The sequence below is a fragment of the Octopus sinensis genome, linkage group LG3 (genome assembly GCF_006345805.1).
Source record: "Octopus sinensis linkage group LG3, ASM634580v1, whole genome shotgun sequence".
NCBI classification, from domain to species: Eukaryota; Metazoa; Mollusca; class Cephalopoda; order Octopoda; family Octopodidae; genus Octopus; species Octopus sinensis.
This window is the reverse complement of record NC_042999.1, coordinates 1,391,489-1,396,901: the sequence shown is the minus strand read 5'-3', so window position 1 is coordinate 1,396,901 and position 5,413 is coordinate 1,391,489. Positions and strand designations below refer to the sequence as shown.

Genomic DNA, 5,413 nt, shown 5'->3' with positions numbered 1-5,413 from the left:
TGGATGTCCCTTGTAATACCAAGCACCTTACAGAGTGTACTGGGTGCCTTGTATGTTGGACCAATACTGGTTGTTTATAGATGGGGCCAGCATGGGTGCTTTTTACATGGTACCAGCTCATATGCTTTTAATGTGGTGCCAGCATGCGTTCTTTCCATGTGGCACTAGTATGTGTAGGAAATAGTTCTTTTCAGAAGTCATAGGAAACATATCATTAATATATTAAGTGAACTTGGTAGTTGTTTAATAATAATTACTCCTATGAGTTCAAATTCCTCCGAGGTCCATTTGGGGGTCGATAAATTAAGTACAAGTTGTGTACTGGGGTCGATCTAATCAACTGGCCCCCTCCCTAAATATTTTGGTCCTTGTGCCTAGAGTAGAAAAGCATAATAGTTACTTCTATTGCTGCTGTATGGAATTGAAACCTAGACAGTCTATAAGCCCAGGTAGACAAGCTACATGGATATATGAGAACATTGTGCCAAATTATGAATATCAGTCTGACAACTTCTGGAAAGAATATATCTTAGAGCATGCTGGTCTGCCTCCTATGAGAAAAATCCTCATTAGCAGAAATTTACATTGGTTGGGACATGTACACAGGATGTACAACAGCTGTACATAGTTGCATAGCTATGGAGTTGTATAATGCTGAAACCTGGACAGTCTATAAAGCTCAAATAGACAAGTTACATGAGACAGCTGCGACAAATTATGAATATGTTGTCATTCTTACACAGAAACGGAAAGGCAGTTGTCTGGGTTGTCAATGTTTTGCTGATATACGCATAGGTTGGACGGTTCGACTGGGGTCTGGGAAGCCAGGAGGCTGCACCAAGCCCCAATCTGATCTGGCAGTGTTTCTACAGCTGGATGCCTTTCCTAACACCAACCACTCTGAGAGTGTACTGGGTGCTTTTTACGTGCCACCGGCACAGGGGCCAGAGGAGCTGGCATCGACCACAATCAGATGGTACTTTTTACATGCCACCGGCACAGGGGCCAGAGGAGCTGGCATCGACCACAATCACATGGTGCTTTCTACATTCCACCGGCATGGAAGCCAGTCGAATTGGTACTGGCATCATTCTTTTCTTCTTTGCAAAGTCTTTGAACAGATCCTCAAAATTAATCCCAAATATTATTTTAGCAAGATTAAAGTAATTTCTTTTGTGCTGTAGACCATTTACCATTTCTGTGGCGCCTCACTTTCCTTGGTGCCCTAAACACATGCTTATTTTACTCAATAATTAATCCAGTGCTGCAGTAATATAATAGATGCCATTTGGTTTACTGTAAGATATTATAGCATTACATTTGATATTGTGCTTATTGTCAAAATCATATTTGATATATACATCATTTTATAAATATTTTATCACATACTTGTGTTTACCTAATGGGGAATAAATTCTGGAGAAACAACAATATTCTAATTAACCAGTTAGATATCCTGTCAGCAGCAACGCCAAGGAAATTTCGTTTTCAATGTGACATTAATTTCTTCATTTTTATCATCAATGACAAGGAAAAAAAACCTATAAAAATAAATATATAAAAATAAATATATAAATGAAACAATGTTGATGATTCCTATCAGCAGCATATTTGTGATAGGTTTGTCATCTGTTATAAGAAAAAAAAAAAGAAAAAATTCAAGTCAAAAACAAGGAAAATATCAATAACAAAGTACAAAGCGAAAAATTACAAAAAATACCAATAAATGAATCTTACAATCTTCAGACATTTGGCACCCTTTCTCGTTCTGTATTTCACTAATTAGTTCCACATTATCTGAGCAAAAACTTTAAAGGAGACAATTCCAAGGAAGACAGAGACATTTTGACATTTCCAGTCTTATTTTATAATTTTATAGATATTGGCTTCAGATTTCTTAATATGATATATTTCTCTAAAAACACATACTACTCGTTAGTTTTATTATAGATTTCAATTTGATAAGCAGATATTCATTTCATCCTCTTCAGCCTCATAAAGATTACTTCCTGTTCTCTTAATAAAGCTAAGTTTTAAGAAAATTTCATAGTTTCTAAATATGATTGTAATATTAAATTAATAGTTAGGGTGGCGAGATGGTAGAACCGTTTGCATGTCGGGCAAAATGACAAGTGACATTTTATCTGTTTTTATGTTCTGAGTTCAAATTCCACTGAGGTTGACTTTACCTTTCATCCTTTTGGGGTCGATAAAATAAGTACCAGTTGCATACTGGGGTCGAAGTAATTGACTTACCCTCTCCCTAAAATGCTGGTCTGTGCTTATGATATGTAAAAAGTACCATTCGAGCATGGTTGATGCCAGTGTAACCTGACTGGCACCCATGCTGGTGGTATGTAAAAAGGACCCTTATGAGTGTGGTTGATGCGAGTGCCACCTGACTGGCACTTGTGCTTGTGACACATAAAAAATACCATTTGAGTGTGGTTGATGCCAGTGCTGTCTGACTGGCTCCCCTGCCAGTGGCATGTATAAAGCATCTACTATAGTCTTGGATAGGTTGGCATTAGTAAGGGTATCCAGCTGTAGAAACTCTGCCAGTTCTCAGTCAAACCATCCAACCCATGCCAACATAGAAAGTGGATGTTAAACAATGATGATGATGACAAAGATTAAATTAATAGTGAGGGGTCAGAATTTTTAGCTCCTGTCTGATTTGGCAAGGTTTCTTTAGCTGGATGCCTTTCTTAATGCCAGCCACTCCCAGGAGCCAGTCAGGTGGCATTGGCATTGACCATGCTTGAATGGTGCTTTTTATGTGCCACCGGCATGGGAGCCAGTGAGCTGGCACTGGCATTGACCATGCTCAAAAGGTGCTTTTTTAAACAGTATCAGATTAAGGGGGTGAGGTAGCAGATTTGTGTTCTCTACCCAAGATGTATACATGTATGTATGTATGTATGTATGAATGTGTGTACCTATGTATGTATGTCCATCTGATCCATGCAAGCATGGAAATGTGGACATTAAAATGATGCTGGTTTATGTATAGAGAAAAACGAATGATTAACTAGTCTTTGATTAACACAATTACTTAATATACCGTGTTTAATCTTGACTGTACATTGTATATTGATAACAAGTATCATTGCAATAATCTTGATTAGTACAGTGATAGTTTCATAGAAAACATTATAGGGAAAGTTATTTTATCATTTTAATATTATAATGTGAACTGCTGGCAGAATCGTTAGCATGCTGGGTGAAATGCTTAGCAGTATTTCTTCTCTCTTTACATTCTGAGTTCAAATTCTGCTAAGGTCGTCTTTGCCTTTCGTTATCATGGAGTCGATAAAATTAGTGCTAGTTGAGTACTGGAGTCAATGTAATTGACTTAGCTTCACCCCAGAAATTGCAGGCCTTATGCCTATTGTAGAAAGGAATGATCGTTACCAGCACTGCCTTACTGGCACCTGTGCCGGTTGCATGTGTAAAAGATTCGAGTGAAGTCATTGCCAGTACCGCCTGACTGGCCCCATGCCGGTGGCACGTAAAAGCATCCATTACACTCTCGGAGTGGTTGGTGTTTGGAAGGACATCCAGCTGTATAAACTCTGCCAGATCAAGATTGGAGCCTGGTGCAGCCATCTGGTTCGCCAGCCCTCACTCATTCGTCCAACCCATGCTAGCATGGAAAGCGGACGTTAAACGATGATGATGATGAACTTCGGTAACCCTTGGTAGTAACTGTAACCATGAACAGGCACAGTGTTGTCTGCTTCTACGACTGCTGTTTGCTAATAGCGCTAGAAGAAAATGTTTGTGGGTTACAGAATAAATACTTCAGTTCTTCCAACTTTTATCTCAAGTTAATTTTATGACTAACTGTGTATATGAATCTTTTAAGTCCGTGGTATCACCTTGTTTCCAACACTCACGTTGGACTTTGACAATATTGCTCGAGTGTGATGTCTTTGTAAGGCCTCTGCTTTTGTGTCGTAATCGTGTACTTCACTCTATGAAAATAATATGCAATTTATTCTCCGAATCCAATGATATGAGAATGAGAAGAAAAATGTGGGTGTTTAAGAAAAGGAAAATGTTAACTGTGAATAATAAATTGGAAGTTATAAAGATGTGATTATCAGGGAAATAGATTCGTGTTAGAGAAATGATAAAGCTCTAGGTAAATAGGGTGAAAATCCATTTCAACAAGAAATAGAAGGAATATTATGATTTATATAGCGTCTTTCTAAATGGAATATCACAACAACAAAATAGAATTCCTTGAAGTACCATGGCTATTAAAATGAAAGCTTTATATATCTTTGCTGCAATTAAAGAAAATATTACAAAAGAAGATGAGATTCTAGCAGGAACTGAAGAAATCTTTATTGTCAGTTAACGAGGAATTAAAAACTTTAACAGGAATCCATAATGACTGTATAACACTTGCGGACAAAAATGTGCTGCAAAAATGTCCCAATGTCTTGAAAATAATCGAAGAAGAAGGTTATGAAGATAAACAGATTATTTCTGTCGATAAAACAGATCTCTTCTAGAAAAAGTATCTACATAAACATTTTTGCCAAAGAAAGGAAAACCATAAGCTGGATTTTTAAGAATCGTAAGACAACTTCACCGAGGGCCTGGGAACAGGGGGCAGTGGGGTGCAAATGCACGCTTAATATTTTACAGACACTTTTTCGTGTATGATCGTTACCAGCGTCGCCTTACTGGCACTTGTGCCTTGTGCTAGTAGGGTGCCAAGAGCACCATCCGAGCGTGATCGTTGCCAGAGCAGCCAACTGGCTACCATGCCAGTGGCACGTAAAAGGGCGCCATTCGAGCATGATCATTACCAATGTCACCTTACTGGCACCTGTGCTGGTGGCACGCAATAAGCACCATTCATGCGTGGAGAGTTTCCAGTTTCGTCTGTGACTGACTCCTTGTGCCGGTGGCATGTAAAAAGCACCTTCCGAATGTCACCGATGCTAGTGCTGTCTGACTGGCACCCGCTACACTCTTGGAGTGGTTGGTGTTAGGAAAGGCATCCAGCTGTAGAAACATTGCCAGATCAGATTGGAGCCTGGTGCAGCCTCCTGGCTTCCCAGACCCCAGTCAAACCATCCAACCCATGCCAGCATGGAAAGTGGACGTCAAACGACGATGATGACACAGACACACACACACATACTTATATATACAACGGGCTGCTTTCAGTTTCCATCTACCAAATCCACTCACAAGGCTTTGGTTGGCCCGAGGCTATAGCAAAAGACACTTGCCCAAGGTGCCACGCAGTGGGACTGAAACCGGAACCATGTGGTTGGAAAGCAAGCTACTTACCACACAGCCACTCCAGCACCTATAAAGAACAAAATATATTAGTTTGTTTATGTCCCAGTAACTTAGCAGTTAGGCAAAAGAGGATGGATTGAACTAGTTC

General features: G+C 39.4%; 2 long non-coding RNA genes across 2 annotated transcripts in view; both read right to left on the bottom strand.

The window, feature by feature from the left end:
- The window catches only part of LOC118762700, a 12,069-nt gene extending 11,779 nt beyond the window's left edge, over window positions 1–290 (bottom strand). The window contains exon 1 of the long non-coding RNA XR_004998453.1: window positions 258–290. This is a non-coding gene — a long non-coding RNA (uncharacterized LOC118762700). The remainder of the gene's footprint in view (window positions 1–257) is intronic.
- Window positions 291–1,142: 852 nt separating this feature from the next.
- Window positions 1,143–1,963, bottom strand: LOC118762699. The gene is made up of 3 exons (XR_004998452.1): window positions 1,738–1,963; window positions 1,400–1,629; window positions 1,143–1,296 (listed from the first exon to the last, which is right to left on the bottom strand). It is a non-coding gene; the product is annotated as an uncharacterized LOC118762699 (long non-coding RNA).
- Window positions 1,964–5,413: the final 3,450 nt, after the last annotated feature.